We start from the raw sequence: 22347 nt of genomic DNA on the forward strand, positions 1-22347 counted from the left end.
CATGTGAAGAATTATCTTTTCTGTGTTTGGACTGAGAGGCTTACTGTATATGCTTTGTGGCTGACGTTTTTAGATCAGTGTAAGCAATGCAGGCACACAAGCTAGCAACTATTGCTTTTGACAGTTCTGTTGCCAATTAACCTCTGCTCTACAGGACAGAGAGAAGCCTGGTTGCATGCTGCTGTTCCCTGCCCACTGCACAATTGTTCATACAGGCAGGACCCCTAATTGTTCTGGACATATAATGACAACAGTGACCTCATTGCCAATGATATCATGGGAAAGATTGCAGCTTGTGCAGGTCATGCAGATGTAGGCCTGCTTTGCGCAACTGCCACACCACAGAGAAATAGCAATAGATTGAATGGAGCTCACTGTCCTGGATCCATGTCCAGCCCACCCTGCCCACTGTATATGACACCAATACAATTACCACAAGACCCTCAAATCCTCAAAGTGCTTGCTGAAGTGAGCATTATACAGTATGTAATCTTTGCACATTCTTTGAAATGAGTGCACTAGAAATTCATTCCGAGAGAAAGCTCTCATGAGATAAGCGTAATCATGTAATATTGTAATAATATTTTCATTGCTAATCTCCATAATTGTGCGCTAAAAGCATATTCCCAAATATGAGTTGAAAGGACACTCAGATTTCATTACCTTCCTCTTCACCTTCTCCATAGATGCTTGTTATCTTCTTCTGAGGTGCAAATGACCATAATTACCATTCGTGTTCGAGTGGCACAGATGGGGAACTACTGCCATAACATAACCCATTGATAGTCTGTCATAGAGAAGGTTATTATGATTTTATCATACATTATAATCTAAGCTCTTTTACTTTTGTGTCAAGACGATTAGGTGTTGTTTGGCTTTAAAGCTGATGATTCTTGCTTTTGACTTGTCATGAGTCTGTCTTGAAGCCTGTAGCTCTACAAAATTGTGAGCAGGCCAAATCCACACTAATCCGTTTTCAGTTTTCTAACCTGATTGTTTTCCAAAGTATGCGTTAATGGACAGTATTTTAAAAATGCTCAGTTTTCTTCAGTGGAAAACACTGTTTTAGTGTTGATGAGAGGCGTAAACATAGCTAAATTAATGTAAATGAATTAATGCTAAATTATTGAAATGAGAAAATGCATTAACATGGATGTGCAATGAATGGCTTGATATTATTGGAATCGAAAGAACAGACTTTTTTTTTTATAAATTAAGATACTTTTCTGTTTAATCACTACTTACACTTTACACTTGCACAAAAATTTTGTGAAGAGCAACCAGTGTGAAGAGATCTCCACAGAGTTAGACACATGTTTAAAAGACCAGAAATGACCCAAAAATGAAAACTTTTGTTAAAATGTACTCATCCTCATGTCATTCCACACCTGTATGGTGCTTTCTATCTTCCATGGAGCATAATAGGAGATGTCAGCAGAATGTCCAACCTCTTAAAAGGACCAAAGTACCATACAAGTAGAACACTATTTTCCTGGTCTTGAAATCCTCTAACTTTTTGTGAGGAGCTTCAAACTTGGCACCACAAGATGTGTCGCTCCAGGTATGGTGTCAAACGGCATTGGATGAGGTATCTTGTGACTTATCACAATTTATATTAAGTCTATTCTGACTGTTTAAAATGTGGTAACCTGCGATTGATACTTCAAGGATAAATTTCTACTTGATCTATCCCATAAAAATTATGTTCTTTGGTGTAACCTAATTTGTCAGCTAAATTGAATCACATAATTTTTTAACATGGTTTTAAATCAAATTTAATAATGTTATTTAGATGTTACCATAATCAAACCTGCTCGATCCGCTCTGAGTGGGATTCGATTACGTCCTCATGCCTTTTCTTCAGAATAAAAGCCTTTTCACACGGGACGTGGTGAGAGCTAAATTACTGCAAATGTATTGCATGGCCTACTGTTATGATTGTGGGATGCAGGAGAAGGCAGATGGGAGGTTTGGATCCAAATGTGGGTTTTTATTAACAAGCTTAAACAAACAAAATAAACAAACACAGGAACAAACGAAAAGTCCACGATGGGAAAAAATCAAACTCAAACACAAAATAACATCAGAAGAACTCAGGTTGAAAAACATCCACGAAGGGCACGGTTTCCTCGAACGGACACGAATGAACATCAGGGTGAACGTTAACAGCGAACATGAAATGATAACGATTGACAAAGGAAGGGGGAAACACCAGGGTTTAAATAAACAGACACGATGATGACAAAATAATAATCAGGTGTGGACAATAACGCAGTGCTGGCAGTGAGGGCCGGGAAAGATGGGAAGTGTAGTTTTTACAAGGACAGTGAAACACGGGGCGGACAAAAAGGAAAACGTGACATGGAACGTGAGCAGTGACGAGTGAAACAGAAAACACGGGGCAGACAACAAGGGTTAATGACATAGCCCCCCTCAAAAGGACCGGATTCCAGACGGTCCTAAGGAATGAAACAATAACAAAAATGACAAAACAACAACAAAAATGTTCACAGAGAGAGGGGCTAGAACCGACAGACAAAAGGGGGCACAAGGGACACAGAGACAGTCCAAGGAGGCACAAGGGGCAATTAGGCAGTCCACGGAGGCACAAGGGGCGGACAGGCATACCAGGGAGGCCGAGAGGGCAGACAGGCAGTCCACGGAGGCGCAAGGGGCAAACAGGTAGACCAGGGAGGCCGAGAGGGCAGGCAGGCAGTCTATGGGGGTGTGAGACGGGGCCAGGGTCAGGTGGCCTGGGGGGTATCCACTGGGTAGGGACAGACTTAGGAGGCCAGGGAGGTGGCCACAAGGCAGGGACAGGTTTAAGTGGCCTAGGAGGTGGCCATAGGGAAAGGGCCGGTTCAGGGGGCCTGGGAGGAGGAGTGGCCACTGGGGGAGCTGGCGGAGCCAAGGATGACTTCTGAGGCGGAGCAGTCGAAGACTTGGGTGGCGGCGCCAAAGGAGGCGTAGGCAAGGCCGCAGGAGACCCTGGGGGCGGAGCAGTGGCAGGCAGAGCCGTGGGAGACCCTGTGGGCGGAGCAGAGGCAGGCAGAGCCGTGGGAGACTCTGAGGGCAGAGCAGAGGCAGGCTGAGCCGTGGCAGACTCAGATGGTAAGGCCTTGGGTGGGTCAGGAGGCGGAACCATGGTGGGCGGAGCCAAGGAGGACTTCGGAGGCGGAGCTGTAGAAGGCTTGGGAGGCGGTGCCATGGAAGGCGTAGGCGGAGCCGAGGGAGGCTCAGGAGGCGGAGCCAAGGGGGGCTCCGGAGGCTCAGGAGGCAGAGCAGAGGGAGGCTCAGGAGGCGGAGCCGTAGGAGGCTCGGGAGGCTCAGGATGCTCAGGAGGCGGAGCCCTAGGAGAGTCAGGAGGCAGAGCCGTAGGAGGCTCGGGAGGCTCAGAATGCTCGGGAGGCGGAGCCGTAGGAGGCTCAGGATGCTCGGGAGGCGGAGCCCTAGGAGACTCGGGAGGCAGAGCCATAGGAGGCTCGGGGGGCGGAGCCCTGGGTGGCTCAAGAGACTTGAGAGGCGGAGCCCTGGGTGGCTTGAGAGACTTGAGAGGCGGAGCCCTGAGAGGCTCGAGAGGCGGAGCCCTGGAAGGCTCGAGAGACTTGAGAGGCGGAGCCCTGGGAGGCTCGAGAGACTTGAGAGGCGGAGCCCTGGGAGGCTCGGGAGGAGGAGCCCTGGAAGACTCGGGGGGCGCTGGCTCTTGGACGGTCATGGCTACTGGCGCTGGCTCAGGGACGGTCGAGGCTACAGGCGCTGGCTCAGGGATGGTCGAGGCTACAGGCGCTGGCTCTCTGACGTTTGAGGCTTCTGTCACTGGCTCGCTGACCGTAGCTGACGTGAGCTCAGGCTCGCTGACCGTGGCTGACGTGGGCTCAGGCTCGCTGACCGTGGCTGGCGTGGGCTCTGGCGTGGGCTCTGGCTCGCAGACCGGGGCAGGCGTGGACTGGGAGGCTGAAGCCCGTCTTCTCTTCCTCCTCCGGGCAGACGAAGTTGACCGCACTGGCTCATGGAAAGTGACTGGCGTGGGGGTTTGCTCAATGACCGGTGGGGCTGGCGTGACAGAGCGCTAAGGACGACTGGAGAGTCACCGCCGTGGATGGAGAGGTAGGGTCCTCCTCAGCAACGCCCTCGGTGAACGGCGAACCGCAGACCAGTAAAGTCGCCTCCACGAAGTCACGGAGCGTCCAGTCGCGCGTCGCCGGTGGCAACCGCTCCTTGATTGAACTACTCAAATTGCCCCTGAAGACCACCAGGGCGGAGTCTGGGAAGTCCGAGACATTCACCAGGTCGAGGAAGTCGTGGATGTGGTCCTCCATCGGTCGGTCCTCTTGCTTTAGGCAGAGCAGCCGGTAGTTTGCTTGTTGCACTGCTGGATCCATTGTTGGTCAATCGTTCTGTTATGATTGTGGGATGCAGGAGAAGGCAGACGGGAGGTTTGGATCCAAACGCGGGTTTTTATTAACAAGCTTAAACAAACAAAATAAACAAACACATTAAACAAACACAGGAACAAAGTCCACGATGGGAAAAAATCAAACTCAAACACAAAATAACATCAGAAGAACTCAGGTTGAAAAACATCCACGAAGGGCACAGTTTCCTCGAACGGACACGAATGAACATCAGGGTGAACGTTAACAGCGAACATGAAACAATAACGATTGACAAAGGAAGGGGGAAACAGCAGGGTTTAAATAAACAGACACGATGATGACAAAATAATAATCAGGTGTGGACAATAACGCAGTGCTGGCAGTGAGGGCCAGGAAAGATGGGAAGTGTAGTTTTTACAAGGACAGTGAAACACGGGGCGGACAACAAGGAAAACGTGACATGGAACGTGAGCAGTGACGAGTGAAACAGAAAACACGGTGCAGACAACAAGGGATCATAACACCTACATTGAGAACAGCTTTTTTTATTTTTAAATGCAGTGCTCGCATAACAGTTTCAGGTGTTAAACTGAAAAGAATGAACCTTACATTTTTATGGCAACAAATAGTTTTCATTTTATTTTTAGGATACAACTAAAATGACACCCTTATCTATTATGCAGTTGTCTCTCTTTAACATCTGGGTTATACGATTTGCATAGACAAGATGTCACCTTCACTAAATGCTTTCAACCATTACGCAACAAAATGTTATTTATGGACAGCGAATGTGTTTAAAAACTTATTAGAAATTAAGTAAAATAATTGTTATATATAAGTAAGTCTCTTCTAGCCACAATGTGATTATGGTTTTTAATATTATTCCCCATTATAATAGCCAGCCTTATTAATATTAGGCCTATACACCATGTGAGTGCCTTGGATTTTTGCCTTGATATTGCCTAACAGCAACATGATTCTCTAAGACTAGGGTGGATTAACAGGCAACACTTTTAATACACTTTTGGTGTAGGCCTATTAAATGTAACTTTTTGATACAAAAAAAGGTTTAATGAAACATATGATCAATTACTCAGATGATCAGTAAATTAATTACACTAGGGATTAATGCTTTGCTTGTGAGAGGGCCGTTTTCAGATTCAAGTAGGTAGGTCTAATGATTTTTGTTTTTCAATAAATCAATTAAAATGCTACTGCATGCCAGCGAAAGCAAATCAGGAACCCGGCACGTTTAGTTGCATTTTTTTCACTAATTCAATGGAACGGTGAGCAGGCCTCGGATCAGCTGTAAGTGAAGAACTGCGCGCGGCTCATGCCACGATCTGCCTGAACTCACATACAATTTGGCAGGTGTGTGCCAATTTTTATTTAGCCAATATCGGTATACTTTGACCGAATTTTAAAACACTGCCTTCAGAGGCTAAAGCGAGAAGTGATTCAGAACATATAAACAAGTGTGACATCCATTTATATCCAGGAGAGGTCACCAGAAGCCAGTAGTAAAAATAATTATTTTCAGCAGAACAGGGTGTAAAACAGTGAAGGTAAATGCTTATTTTATTTAATCTATACCACAAACAAAACCCATATAGACCCTAACCATTAGTAGAGACAAAATGCAATGTTAGGGATAAAAATGCAACCTCCTTAATACACTTGTGATTGTTTATACAAAGATGATTACTTCCTCATTTGAATGGGGATTGAACTGTGGTCTACACAGTAGTGCCACGATGGAATGTAATTGTTGTTGAGCCGTTCAAAATATGTCCAATGGGAGATCGGACATATTTTTACAAGAAGGCCATGTCAGTGAGTCGGCATACAGTTGCCAATCCTAGGGTAGCCTACCGGAACTATCCGAAACAGCATGCCGACTTCCCATGTGATCATGTTGCCCTGACAATGAGCTTAAAACTTGCCGAATAAAGACTGGAAAGCAAAAGGTGTAACTATGAATGAAAATAAAAATTACAAATCGAAAGAGAGAATAAAATAAATAATAATACACGAACAATAAGGGCTGAGCCCCTTCCCTCGAAAAAATCTCATGGTCCTTTTGTGTCGTTTATACTCCTCAAAACCATGACGATGTCCTGCGAGGCTTATTCGCATCCAATGAACATTTAGATTTCCTCTTATGTTTCACCTGCAGTTATTGGCTTGATTTAATTATCATTAATAATAACAACAATAATTACCAGATAACAAAGTATAGGCTATTTAGTCACTGTTAGGTCTATGCACAGCATCCCAATACATCATTTTCCTTTTAAAAATAAAAACGCACTGCCACCCCATCCCGCAGTCACGGTGACATGCAAGTTGGTGAGTTAAATGGTTGTCGTATCCAGGTGTCCATTGCTTGATGAGAATGCAATAAACATGCAGTAGTCAGAAGCAGGGCTGTAACCGCAATATACATTGAGGGAGATACAAGTACCATCCAATAATCAGATATGACCAGATTGACTTTCACCTACTGTTGCACTTGTGTATATGGTCGTGTGACAATAAAAGTGATTTGATTTGAGATTGTCCCCCCAATAATTAGCATCCTTGCTGCTGTTCTACTGCAGTCCAATGTGCACTACTGTCATTAAGTTGTTTCAGAAATAACATAATGGTGGAAAAAAGTAAATTTTTAGTTTGCATAGTAGTATAACACCGCCCGTCAATGTCATATTCAATCAAATCGATGAAAGCAGGACTCAAATTTAAGAAGCTGAGAGGAAACCTTGTGGATTATCCCAGCGCCATGCATTAGCAAGCAGTTCAGGTAAAGAGTGTTTGTGTGAGATGAAAGAACATAACTAAACATGCTAAATTTGACCACTATTTTATGATTGAAATGCAAATTTCAATCATAAAAGTAATTTCCAAGGGTTCAAACTATTTCCCATTTTGCGAAATTTGCCATTTTGAATTGAAAATATTTAATGAACAGAACATGATTCCAATGTCATTAATAATTGTGAATGTGAAAACGTAACAGTGTCGTTTTCAGCATATCAGGCTTAAGACAAAGAGCGAATGTATGTATATTGCAAAGAAATTTAATGAATGTGGTTGTCTGGTAAGTTTCTGAAGTATCTTTTTAGAAAATTCCTTTGACATTGAAAATGATTGATAAAACACAAAGTAGAGCATTTTCACCCTCAGATTAAAACTAGAACATGGTAAGACCTGTGACTTGTGACTATACAATTGAGTTTTTAGGTTTTGGCAAGGACAGTCTAATTTTTTTTTTTATGCAATTAGCATTTTTTTTATTTTATTTTAATTAACATTTAATAAAAATTTTAAAGGAGTGGTGTGGTGATGGGAGCGTGGTCGTGTCTGTCTGCGGGAGAGAGAGTGGTAAAGCTGGGTTGTAATTATCTCTAACACCTGTCTAGTGTTATAGTGATGGCAGAAGGAGACTTAAAAGCCGCTCCAGCGCATCAGTTCAGTAGAGAGAGAGAGAGAGAGAGAGAGAGCGCGACCTGAGCGGACGAACTCGACACTACAGAGTGTATTGAAAAGTTTTCTGTTATCTTATTGAGAGTTGTGAATCTATGTGAATTGAGCACATTAAAGAAATCCAATAAAAGACTTGCCTGCACTGCTTTGTTGTCTTCTGACTCCTCCATTGCCTAAAAGAACTGTCCCTAATACAAGTAATTCACCTAAAATGGAAAATGTACTTTTACTCCCTCATTAACCTTTATATTGTTCAAGACCTACATGATGTTACATTTTTCTTAGAACATAAAACTAGATATTTTAAGCAGCTCTATTGCATAGAATAACAGTTGAGCAGGAGCTCTCAAGCTTCATAAAGGACAAATACTATAAAGCACTATTAAAGGTTCAGTATAAAGACATCATGACAGTAGTCCATATGACAAGTGCATTATATTCCAATCTTTCTGGGGCCACTCAATAGCTATGTGTTGTATGGACTACTTTTATGGTATAATTTTATAATGATTGTTTAATTTTTTTACTTCTTTGGACCTTGACAGCAGTGGTCGATATGAACTGTTTTTTGTATGGAAAAGAGTAGCGTTAGGATTCTTCAGATTATAATTTTATTGGTTGCTTCTCAACATGACACATAACAAAGCAAAACATTCATATAGAGTCAACCATCAAACCCCATTGTTTCCCTTCCCCTCTCCCGATCCCGAACCCCACCCTGACCCTCAACAAACAAACCTGTGGCCAAAGTCCGAGTACACACGCAGATAAAATAAAATTATAATAATAGATATTTGCTTACATATCAATGTAATGACTCCCCTGCTCTTACTTGACCCAACACTTAAGAAAACATTTCCATATCTTCCCAAATTTTCAGCTTCCTGCCGGGAAAGATGCATATCTTGAAGAAACACTATATCATATTTCTATATCATATATACATTTATGAAAATAAATTACCTTCCTTCTATTTTGGGTTGCCCCAACCCATTCACACGAGAGAGACAATCCACTCATATTAACATGAAAAAAATAGATTGTGTGTCAAAACTAAAATGATAAAGACCACATTCCAACAGTAGTGCAACAATTAACCCTAGAACAAAACAAACAGAAAAATAATATAGTGCGCATTAACCCTGTGCACAACAGCGTCAACCGGCGTCCATCCCTCTAAACAGTCCACGAACACCCACGAGAATCTCCGCTACAACTTTGCCGTCTGATTGCTCAATTCCGGTGTTTCTATACAAATTTTGTGAATTACACAACAAAAGATAATCTAAAAAACAAACTCCAACTCATAAGTGGAATAAACCAAAAAACATTTTGATTCATCCACTTAATTGTCTCGAAGGTGCGTTTCTCCACAAAAAGCTCCAGCTGCTAGCAGAACCAGCACAAATAGCAAAAAAACTGGCAGTTAAGTTCTTCTGGCTGTCAAACTCACTCCACACAAAACCAAGGCATTTGCAGATTCATCCACAAGCTGTCCCAAAAAAATTATATTACACAAAACAAATTCCAGCTGCTAATCGGAACCAGCACAAAGAGAAATTAAAAAGGCCCCGGGTAGTCGAGTGTATGTTCAATGAGACTGTCCACTAGGCGACAACATGAAAATCCAATGTTTTATGAAGGAAAAATTCTCTATGGCCATCCTTAGTATCTATTCTCAGTTTAGCCGGAAACATCAGTGCAAAAGTGACCTTTCATTGGTGTAAGAGTTTTTTGCATTCCTTGAATCGATCACGTTTCTCTCTTGTCAAATTCGCAAAGTCTGGGAACAAGAAAATATTGTGGTTCTTCCAAGAAAGCTTTGCTTTGCTCCTCTCCTTGCATAACACGAGATCTTTATCAGATGATCTCAGAAATTTGGGCAGGACTGATCAGGGTCTCCCTCAGCCGATCTCCGAGCTGGGACTCTGTGAGCTCGCTTGATGTTATGTTGAGCAGACTCAGGAAGAGTCCGTCTAGGAATTTCACCATGTCGCTACCTTTCTCATGCTCAGAAATTCCAACAATTCGGAAGTTGTTTCGCCGATTAAGATTCTCCAAATCCTCCAGTTTTTCCAAAACGCATTGCAAGTCTGTCTTAGTCACAAGCGGATTAGGAGCTTATTCCCTCTCCCATGATTCCAGATAACCAATAAATTTTTCAACATCCGACAATCTTGTAACCAACTCAGAGAATTTAATCTCCATAGAAGTAATCGATCGACATATTACAGCCAAATCTTCCAAGTCTGCAACAACCTTCGTCAGCATTGCCAACATGTTCATCAAGTCATGCAGGATTTCAGGATTCATTGCCTGAATTGAATCCTGGGCTTCCGGCCTGCTGCTGCAGGGAATCAGTTTGAGCACTTAAGTGTCTTTTAATGTCTCCAGAGCCCAAGGATTTTGAATTGTTTGACTTATTGTCTTCCTAGAACAGTTAAGAATCAGGGTGTATCGAATCTCACTGGTTTATGACACAAATAGAATTAAAACTAGCAAAGTGCGCAGAGATAACCGCTTGCACGTCCGCTCCCAGCATTAGGATTCTTGAAGAAAAGATTGTTGTAAGATTTATGTTCTGGATTAAAATGAAGCCCCACACTCTGGGGTCACAAACACATTTTATTCAGAGCACACAGTGAACCAAACAAGCTCTAATTTAAACAAGCTCACTGGAAAGATTTTAATATTCAAACTGCTATAAAAAAAACAATGGAAATGCAGGAAGGAACGCAAACATTCCTTTTGAATGACATAAAGTAGGTCATGTTAGGCAGGCTTTTTTTTGACGATGAAAAATTTGTGAAATTGGAGTGCTAGATGTTTAATTGTTATAGTTGTGATGGCACAGTATTATGTATGAAATGATCTGTCTGTTGTTTTTTCAAAATCACAACGACATTATTAGGCTAGTGGAGAACTAAAACAACATTTAATATGCATTCTATACAAGGGCGGACTGGCCATCGGGAGAACCAGGACCAGTTCAACAACTTTTGGGCCAGTTTCTATGTAAAATCCCAGTCCCATTTGTCTTCCCAGTCTGCCCCTGGTTCTATATGTACATAAATTATGTGGTGAGTAATGAGTGAGATGTTTGGTGTGTTGAGAGCCAAGAGCAGGAGACAGGTGTTCAGCTGAACTTCAACATATTAGCTGCCCCTCTCTCTCCCTTCTGCTATATAAACCCTCTCCACCCAGTCTGAGTGCTGAAACAGTGGGTTGCCATGGTGCTCTCAGCATTGGGGAAACAGGCCAACCCTGTTCAGGCATGAGTCCCACCTTCCAGCTCAGAGATTACAGGCCTCATTCTCTCTGCATTCCACCAGCTCGCAGTTTTTATGACATGGTCAGAGAAGAGTCAGTGAGTTAGATCATCTAATGAAGGCGAGCTGGAGGAGGTCGGCAGTGCTTTGTGGGAAATTGTAGTTGTGAGTCATGCCCAAGAAATTGCTGTCACAGAATCCAGACATTAGTTATTTGGAAAAAAAAAAGTTTTTTAAGTTGTATCTATCACATGAGATCTTAACTCATTAAAGTAAAAACGTGCCCTACTGGGAATATGCATGTTTTGTGTGTGTTAAAATACGTTCTCCTATATCAGTTTAATTTGCTGAGAAATCCATAATTAAGCCATTTGTTTGTTTGAGAATAACAATCAGGCGAAAACAGCAACATAGGCTCCACCAATGGTGTGAGTTTAGGGCAAGATTCATTGTTTGATGACTAACAGAAGATGAGGGGAGCACGCAGGCAAACCTGTTGGAAAAGTTTGTCATTAAATTGAAAAGTTATTTCACATTTAAGGAGGAGATGTTTCTGCTTGATCTGACACTTAAAGGGTTCATTCGCCCAAAAATAAAACTTCTCTCATCATTTACTCACCTTCATGCCATCCCTGATGTGTATGACTTTCTTTCTTCTGCTGAGCACAACAAAGATGTTTAGAAGAATTAGTCCTTTTTACCATAAATTCTCCTCCCTGCCCAGTTGGTGGCGATTTGTACAAAGATTGCAAATTGCCAAAATCACAAGACGAAGAATGTGAAAAATTATAGTAAAAAAGGACTTAAATGTTTATCTGTTTCTCACCCACATCTATCATATCACTTCTGAAGATATAGATTTAATCATTGGAGTCTTATGAATTACTTTTATGCTGCCCTTATGTGCTTTTTTATTTTTTGCATTGTATGGACCAACAGAGCTGAAATGTTCTTCTAAAAATCATAATTTGTGTTCTGCAGATGAAAGAAATTCATATACATCTTGAATGGCATTTGGGTGAGGTAATGATGAGAGACTTTTCATTTTTGGGTGAACTCTTTCTTGAAGGATTACTTCCGTTTTGTAATGCAAGGGTGCACATTATGTCGATCTCGTCAGTCCAAAAGTGAACGTGAACTGTGGAACAAAACAGCAGATTTGTCTCAAAATATCGGACTTGAAAATGTGTAACTACAGCCCAACAGATCAGCCACTGTCTAGTCTGTCATGAATATAAATCAAAAAACAATAACGGGAAAACAACTCACAGCTCTTTGCTAGATTAATTTAGTGTCTTTAAAGAGTATTCCTGTATTATAATCATAAAGTAAAGACCAGTAATATAAGTAGTTTTATATCATCATGGTTGGGAGGTTTACTTTTGAAATGTATTCCACTACAGATTACAGAATACATGCTGTAAAATGTCATTTGTAACCTATTCTGTTAGATTACTCAAGGTCAGTAACATTTCTAAATACATTGGATTACTTCTTCAGCACTGGTTGTTTTTTTCACTTGTTTTGATTATAAAAACTCTGCCAGTACAGTAAGACAAAATACATGTGTAAAAAATACATTCTCTGAAAAACCTAAATATCTTATGCAGTGTTGTTTCTAAAACAAAATAAATCAAATTGAACTGGTTTTAAGGATTTTTAGATATAAATCAATACAAAGATTATTATCAAGAATAAAATTTTTCATGATACTTGATTCATTAACTAAAGTTAACAAATAGAACCTAATTATGAAGAGCTACCAAAAGTACAAACTCGCCTAATGTATTCGACTTAAATTTGGGACATATTTCTGTGGGTCCCACAATAGGCCTGTCATGACTTGCAATTCCCCTTGAACAATTCAACAATAATTAAGTTTAAAATATCTAAGACAAATGTCTTACTATAAAAAGAAAATATGATCCAACGAGAATTTTCTTGATAAAAAATATGATCGTGTCTGGTAACATGTGCACGTAAAATGGCTAGAAATAGCATTTTAGCTTAGCATAAAGCCAACAATTTACACAAGGTTTATTTCTATTTCTTGTGCTCCAAACTTCAAACGTACTTCTCTGTCTGCTCATATGAATGTAACACATCATAAGAAAGTGTTTCACTGCTGTTCAAATGCACTTTGGATCGCACCATTTATGTTGATAAATGTTTTCCATCTGAAAGAACTAAATATTAAAAAAAACAAATGACAATAAAATGCAAAGTAATCTCTTCAGACATAAAAATACTTTTTGAATGTAACTGTATTCTAATTACCAATTATTTAAATTATAACTGTAGTGGAATACTGTTACTTATATTTTGTATTTTAAATACATAATACTGTTACATGTATTCCGTTACTCCCCAACACTGTATATCACATTTCACTACAGTTCATTCTGAATTTACTTGAATACTTGATGATGCTGTGAAAACTAGCACTGTAAAATTAAAACAATGTTTAAATTAGTTACAGTTTCTGATGTGCTATCAAAATTGGTATAGAGAATCATTACATTTCACTGGTAAATGGTCTTCACTTACTGTATATAGCACCTTTTTAACTGTAGCGGCATTCAAGGCACTTTACATTGTGTCTCGTTCAGCCATTCACACACACATTCACACACCAATGATGGCAGAGCTGCCATGCAAGGCCCTATCCTGCCATTGGCAGCAACTTGGGGTTCAGTGTCTTGCCCAATGATACTTCGGCATGTGGGCTCTTGTGGGCCAGATTCGAACCACCAACCCTGCGATTAGTGGACAACCCGCTCTACCACCTGAGCCACAGCTGCCCATGGTATTGGCACACACTACTGATTTACAACTACTAGTTGTGCATGGTAGATCTTACGATAATAACAATATGAAAAATTCCAATTCCACATTCCATACGAATGTGAGCAGCCCTGTTGTAAACTTATGTAGTCAGGTTGATGCCAAGTAATATTTTTGACTTGAATAAAACCAACTGTCAGAAGAACAAGACAGAAACCCAAGAGCAGAGGAACAGTTCAGAGGATTTATTTACAGTTCAAATAATAATTTCAGCTGAGTTATGAAGAATCCTCCACAAATAGCGTTCCTGCAGGCGATTGCAAGCACCTCATCACATGAGGAACCTTCGTTGAAGCCTCTTGCGTACAGCCAACTGAAAGGCAACCACTCTCCTGATCCATGGGCAGAGATGAGCAACCAAAACAGATACACAAGACAGGACCAACTAGGCAGAGAGAATGAGGTAAGTTACTTCACATCAAACACACTTCAACACACATCACATTCAACATTCCAGCCCAGAACATGACACACGAGGGGATTAAAATAAGTAGGAACAAACAAGAGACAAGTGCCGCTCGCCAATTGAAAGTTGGCATGATCAGCTTTCCCATGGAAACAATCAGGGTTCCCATGGAAACGCTGATTCCGCATGCCAGCGGCACAAGAAACACATGAGGCAATGTAGGCACAATTACACCAAAATAAACAGAACATGGAGCATGAGTGTCTGGATCCCGAAACCATACAGGAAATCAGGATACAGACACCATGCTCTGGACATGAAACAAGACAGAAGAGCGCATGGCAGTAACTCACAACCGGACCTGTGCACTCACACAAAGAAAGTACATTACATAGGATTATGATGTCACGGTCCTGTCAGATAAAACCCAAACCTGACAGAGTGACAGCACCATCACTCTGTTCGACTACAGTCAGTCGGATCATTAATGTGCTTTCATTGGCAGACACAGCCATGAGTTTAGATTCCCTCTGATTGGCCAGTGATTATTTAAATGAAGACAAAAAGATTTTATTTATTTATATAAATGAAAATCTTCATAATGTTGATTCACATAACAGCATGTTACATAACAATAACATTATGTTGATTTAGAAATATTACTTTTTTCTGCACTGTTTAAATGTCTACAATAAACACTAATTTTGTAACGCCATTAGCAGCAGTGTGGTGACCAGTACTGTTTTGTTTTTACTGAGGGGTACTTAGCATAACATAAGTGACACTAATGGGCCATCTGACCTCTCTCTTTCCCAAAAGCCTGTGTTGTTTAACAGATCGCCAACTGCTTTTACAGAACTGCTTTTACACAAGTCTTATCAACTTACAGGATCAAAACAAGCACGGAGTTCTCAACCCTGCATCTGCACCCATACACTCAAAGTAAATGAGTGATGGGAAAATACAAACATTTACAAAAGATGTACAAGTGTTTTGAGCCAAACCCATGTCATATATTTTAAACTTAATTATTGTTGAATTGTTCACAGGGGAATTGCAAGTCATGACAGGCCTATTGTGGGACCCACAGAAATATGTGTGGATAGCAAAGTCCCAAATTTAAGTCGAATACATTAGGCAAGTTTGTACTTTTGGTAGCTCTTCATAATTAGGTTCTATTTGTTAACTTTAGGTAATGCATCAAGAATCATGAACAAACAATTAACAAAATACAGTAGTTTTACAGCATTTATTTATCTTATGTAGTAGTACCTTATAAAAATACAATAGTTCGTTGTTAGTTCATGTTGATTCATAAGACATTAACTAATGATAACGTATAAAACTTTTAATTTTAAAGATGTATTAGTACGTGTTGAAAAAACATTAACCAAGCTTAATAAATGCTGTCAAATTATTGTTTAGTGTTTGTTCATGTTACAGTAACTAATGTAGTTAACTAAAGTTAACAAATGCAACCTTATTGTAAAGTGTTACCATACTTTTGAAAATCATTCAAAATGTCATACTTTTACATTTTATACTTGGTACATTTAATATCTTGGTTCCAATTACATACTTTTTGGCAGGCAATTTCTTACCAAAGTGACTTGAAAGGAAGTTCGCAAATCACTGACCCGGTTAAATCATTTTAAAAGTTGTTTAAGCAACAACAAATTGATTATCTGCTTTGCCACATTTCATATTATGGAGAGGATGCCACTCTTTTTACTCCCTCTGAACGGGACATTGTTGCTGTAACTTGGTAAAGACTTTTTCCTGAGGCATCTGACCCTCCACATAAACAGTTCTATTTCAACCCCTTATTTATGGTTCACTAAGCAAAGCAAATCTTTCCTTGTGGAGGTTTCTTTTTTCACAGTGAAATTGTTAGGAACGCAGGAACATTGCTCTCTGTGTTGCATTTGATTAGATGTCTCCCTTCATTGTATGTAGTCCGCTTCTGGACAAGTCTCAATATTCACAAACGGAGTTTTGATATTGTGTATTTGATAGAATATGTCCTTGGGTTGTTTTCTTCAGCTCAGAAAGGCTGATATGATACATGTTCTGCATCAGTAGCTACAGCTAGTGAGTATGATGATGCTTGTACTCAGTTCTGAGTTTGAGATAGTGTGTGTGTGTTCTATATGTGTTCTATAAAGAACCCAATTGTTCTTTACTCAGCTCCAAAGAACCATTTATACCAACAATGTTTTTAAAAACTGATTTATGCATTAATTTACATGATTCAATTATTAGTATTTTGTTAGCAGTTAAGTGCTGCATATCTTTTAACTTCTTCTGTATTATTTAATTGATCTTATAATTCTAAATAAAAATTTACTAATGTTAACAAATACAACTTTTGATTTTAAAAATGTATTAGTATATGTTGAAAAGAACAATAACTAAGATTAATAAATGCTGTAAAAGTAGTTCATTGTTACTTCACAATAACTAATGTTTTTATCAAATGGAAACTTATTGTAAAATGTTTACTATAATTCTTGTATTTTTGCATCGATCTGATTCTGCACTAATTTTCAAAAAATGTTCTATGTAAATGTGCACCAGATGGACACCTTTGACCATTGCGCCGCCTCTCGTGTGGCAGTGGCAGATTTTTTTAGATGCCAGGTCAGGTTGAAAAAAATAAATAAACTTGAGATACTTGCATTCTGTTCTGTTTGTTGCACTGTGTCTAGCTTTGTTTTAGCGCAAGAACGTGTTCGGTCTGAACTATGAGTCAGTAGTGAAGCAATAAGGCTTCACTAGTTTAGGCTGTGCTCTTTATTGTATTGAATAACATATTGCAGGTATTCAGCTGTTATACATTACTAACTTTAAGTAGATTGTGCAAATCTGTTTTCAATTTTTTCCAAGGGCAGAATATATATTTTCCATCAACACATGTTCTCATGACCATGCAGATGAAGCTAGTGTTCTGTATGCATAATCCAGGGCAGTGGCTTTCTACTTTCAAAGTAATTACATTTTGTAAAAGTTTTTTCTTTCACTCTTAACCATTGAAATTCTGAGGGTCCAAGTGTAATGCATGCTGTTTCAAAAATTAAAATAAAATTCAACCAGCAGTCTAAATCAAAGTGTTGACATTTAAATGAGAAACGATGGTGACATGTAAGAAAAAGGTCAAGGGAAAATTGAGAGTTAACCTGTGTGATGCCTCAAGAACATTGCTGTTCCACCATCTAAAAGGCTTTGTGTAATTATTGACCTTGGGGAGTCACGTGACTGTATTAGCATAGTTGTTTTGACAGCTTTTAAAACATCTGTGGTCACAGCATTTTTCGTGTGTGAGCCATGCTTATAATTCAAAAAAGGGAAAATCTTGTTGTACCAGTGCTAAATCTCTTACAGATGTTTAAAGATATGATCTTTGTGTACTAGCCAAGTACTAAATTAATTACTAGTTACTAGTTTGACATTTTATCTTTAGTATGTGATCCAAACAGTATTTTTGATTCTACTTCAAGGAGTAACTCTTTACAATTTGTAACAACTTGGAAGATTTAATGGAATTTAATTTAATAGCAGCTCATTTAATGGCGCAAATACAACCAAAAATGTATTGCTGAACGCAGTATGCATGCCGCAATTCTCAATCTTGTGGGTCAGTTCTGAGTGCTAGATTCTGGACCAGACTGATCTCACTGTAGATTCAGCAACAGTGGGTTGAAATTTCTTCACCTAAAATCAGTCTGTGGTTACTGAAATTCAAGCCACTGCCCCCAGTGTACGAAACTGGAAGTGTTGTTGAATGTATAGGAATTTGAGCTCCAGATTCCACGGTAAATATCCACAGAGTGGTGCCAAAAGCAAGTTGCTAAGCAAAGTGTATTTGTAGTTATTACATTTTGTAATACAGTTAAAGGAATTGTTCACCCAAAAATGAATATTTGCTGATAATTTACTCACCCTCAGGCCACCCACGGTCCAAAATGCATATTTTTAAGGTGCATCAAAATAATCCACAAGACTCCAGTCGACAAATAAAGATCTTCTGAACATTTTTAGTTAAAAAGTATGTAAGTATTGTTTTGTTTCTCAAAATAATCAATCGTTTGCATTAAGGAGAACTTTATTTGTCGACTGGAGTCGTGTGGATTATTTTGATGCACCCTAAATTTTGTTAATACCCTAAATATGTATTTTGGACCGTCAAAAAATGGAGTACATTCACTTGCATTGTTTAAAGGAGGAGGCCTGGAATGAAATCCTAAAAGTCTTAAATTCTGATTTGATGAAGAAAGAAACTCTCCTGGATGAACATCCTGGATGGCCTGAGGGTGAGTAAATTATCAGTAAATTTTCATTTTTGGGTGAACTACTCTTTTAATAAGAATGCCTCACACAAACCCCAACCCTAAACCTAACTGTCAGAGGAGGAAAAATTAAACCACCAAATTACACTCATCATTAATTATGAGAACATGGGACCAGATCCCTTGTAGCTGAGATTGCTTGTGCAACAGGAAAAGGTAACCATATTTTAATTGATGGAAGAATGTCTGATGGGAGATGCTGCATGTCAGTAACTCAGCAGAATGGGGTCGATTTCAGGGTACCTGAACATTTGTTAGTAACATGTTGATTTTCAGTGTGATTACAGTATGTTGTCTGGAGGGAGCAGCAGACTATGACAATCTGGCATAGTTTAGTGGGGCTGTTCAACATCGGTTCACCACTACGATCCAAGTTCCTGACTTGGCTCTTTAAAATTGCAAAAGTTTGCTCAACAACACAGCATATCTGGATATATGGTCAGTTATAAAGCTCTTCTCCATCATTTAATCATCATTTTATAAATTACTTCTGAACAATAGAACAATTATGCAAAATCTCTTTTTGAACAGCACAGAGCTTTACAGCACATTTAATGTTTGGTTAACTGGATTGCAGGTTGTTAGGGAATTAAACAAAAGCTGAAAAGCAGCAAGCAGAAGTATGTAGAGCTCTTTAGTAAATTTGCCTCTCAGAGCTAGTTTTTGATCTGTTTAATTTATACTGTTGTTATGATAATTTAAACCAACCAAAATCTCTTTGGTTTTATTCAATGGGCTAAGTAAAAGATGACTGGACTGAGTTTAATTGAAGATTTGTTTTTGGATTCTCAGGATTAAGTCTGCACCTGCAGAAAAGCTAGATGTTAAATGCTGTTGAATGCAGCAAAGGCGTGTAGCACCTCAAAGTCATGAATAGCTAACAGCACTTCATTATGTCAAGTCTGAAAGAACATTGTGAGCAGTGAATGAATGAGTGCTCTCCAAGAAAGTTTAAAACACAGTTAAAGGAGTTTGCAAAATCACTCCCATGAGCGCCCAATGATGGATGAAGGACCTAAATGAAAACAGCAACCCTATTATTTTCAGCGTTGCATGGACTGGTATATCACTGGTCAATATGGGTCTTATAGCAACTTCAGTGCAGTTCTGAACTTGATTAATGAGTCAGTCCCTTCATGTTGAGAAAGGTTTTGAAATACCACTTTAATATGCAGTACATGTATGTAAAAACAGTCTTCAATGCTCTCCCAGGAATCATTGGGAAACACCTGAGCATTACAGTGACCACATTTCCAACTGCAGCTGGTGTGGGAGTGTGGTGGTACAATGGTAATTGTCTATCGGATATTTTATTTGTACCATTGCGACACTCTTTGCAAAACCAGTGTGAACTGTTTACTAAGTCACTTAGAAGAAATATGGAAACAGAAAACAGAAGAGGATGATACATTTACTTAGTGTTTAGTTTTAGTTGTGTAGTATGTTATATGCTTCTGAGTTTAAACGTGCCTGTGCTGGTCTAAGGTGGAAGACTGATGTCAGTGATATGCTGCTCTTTATGGAATGTTTAGACTTTGAAGTTTGGTTCCACTTCACTAAACTTTTTGCCATTTAACATTAAAATCGAAGGCTCTGATGACAGTCTGTGTAATGTGCTATTATTCTTCATCACGAGGGAGTCAAACTGGAACATTTGTCATGTATTAAGATGATGTTTATGTATTAAATGAGACATACTTCTTGGAATAATTTGAACAATCAGTCTACAAATTGGTTATCTCATCTCACTTCATTCTTCAACTCCATGCAGTGACTAGAATTGATAATGAGAATGATAACAAGTGACCTTTAGGATTTTCAAAGTGGATGGGTTTCAAATGTTTTACTCTCTTCATCGGTTGATGGTCCAGTATGCTCTAAACTCAATTAAACAGACATCCAAAAAGAGAAAGCTAGGTTTGCAATTGTGGTGAAATAATAGATAATACAGTACATTGTACCATATATAACTAATAATATTAATAACTGAATGATCAGTACAGAATATTGGTAACATTCTTGTGTCACATTTCTAAACAGTGTCCATGTGCTTGCTGATGATGCAGAATCACATTTATATGCACGTTGGGAGTAATGACAGCATGACTATGATTTAATTCACACACAACATCATACATGATTCACTTTCATAGCCCGGTTATGTAATGGATGTTCCATTGAGTCATTGCGCTGGCAGTAGAATGCATTAGTGACTTTTGTAATGGAAATCCCCATTTCAGTCCAGAAGAAAATATTCATATACAGTTCTTCATTCTGCTTCGCCTTATACTCAGAATTATATAGGTCTATAATCCTATAACACTCTGCTTTGTGTAACCATAATTTAAAAATATATTATATGCTTGACTGAGTAATCTTTACATTTAATAAAGTTACAATTAAAAAGCATCAATTAAAAAGTGGGGTATGAATAGTGATTTCTGAAACCTTGTGTTAATACCTTAAAACCTTGTGAAAAATGTGTATGGACGTGTGGGGTCCGGTATCATATGGAAATTAAAGTTCAGTTAACAACTTCAAAGACTTAAAAAAGACTTAAACAGACCGCTTTACCTGGACAAATCATAAGTACAAAAAACATTTGTGATAGCATCAGTAGGCCATCATTGCAGGAACACTAGAGAATTGGTATGGCCTCTGTTATATATGAAAGTCATATAGAGTGCCTGAACAAAGGGTGCAAAATTGTAACTGCACATCCCTCAATTCGCTCAATGGATACATTTGAGCTAAATCTAAGGCCACAGAATATGAGACTGAGCATTAGTAAAACTAAAGCCATAACAAAAAGAATAGAAAAGAAATGAACCTACAAGGTATAGTATATGATTTAGAAACTCGGTAGCAAAAGAACATGCATAGTGCAATTGACCCTTCGCTAAGTTCCACCCCCCTTGGTTACGGTCGCTTGCACTGACAAGCTCTGCAGAACTCCCCATAAACTCCCCATAAATGGAATGGATAATATTTTTAGGTGGGCTGTTATGAAGAGTGACATTGTAATTCAGATTTTTCTGAAGTTTTGTGTAAAAGAATATTTTTTATTATTTTGATAAAATCCTGCTTAAAAGTACTCGAACATTTATCAGGGATTGTGAAGGGAAGAGACGAGAGAGAGGACCCAAATGTAGAATTTAATTTTAAAACTATGAAGTTTGATATTCAAGGAAGAATGAAACACAAACACTACATCAATATGCTGGCTAATAACGCACTACAAACAAACATACAAACAAGAACCGACATGAGAGCAAGAACAAGAGGATATATATACTGTACATATGGGATAACAAGGAGATGAGGAACACCTGGGATACAACTAGGGCAAAGATGAGGAAGACAGACATAAGACAAAGATACAAAACTTCAAAATACAAGTCCTTGCTGAAAACATAAGAATAACGTGAAGTGACAGAACCCCCCCTCCCGCAATGGGCTGCTCCTGAAGACAAAAAAGCAAGTAACAATAGTCCATGGAGCTAGTGAAGGGCCCAGCGACCGGCATAGACCAGGGTACCAGGGTGGAGCCGGTGAACAGGGAATTGGCTTCAGGAAGGGAGTGGGGTTCAGAGGCCAGGGAGATGGCTCTAGAAATGGAGCCA

This window comes from Xyrauchen texanus, chromosome 38 (genome assembly GCF_025860055.1).
Source record: "Xyrauchen texanus isolate HMW12.3.18 chromosome 38, RBS_HiC_50CHRs, whole genome shotgun sequence".
Lineage (NCBI taxonomy): Eukaryota > Metazoa > Chordata > Actinopteri > Cypriniformes > Catostomidae > Xyrauchen > Xyrauchen texanus.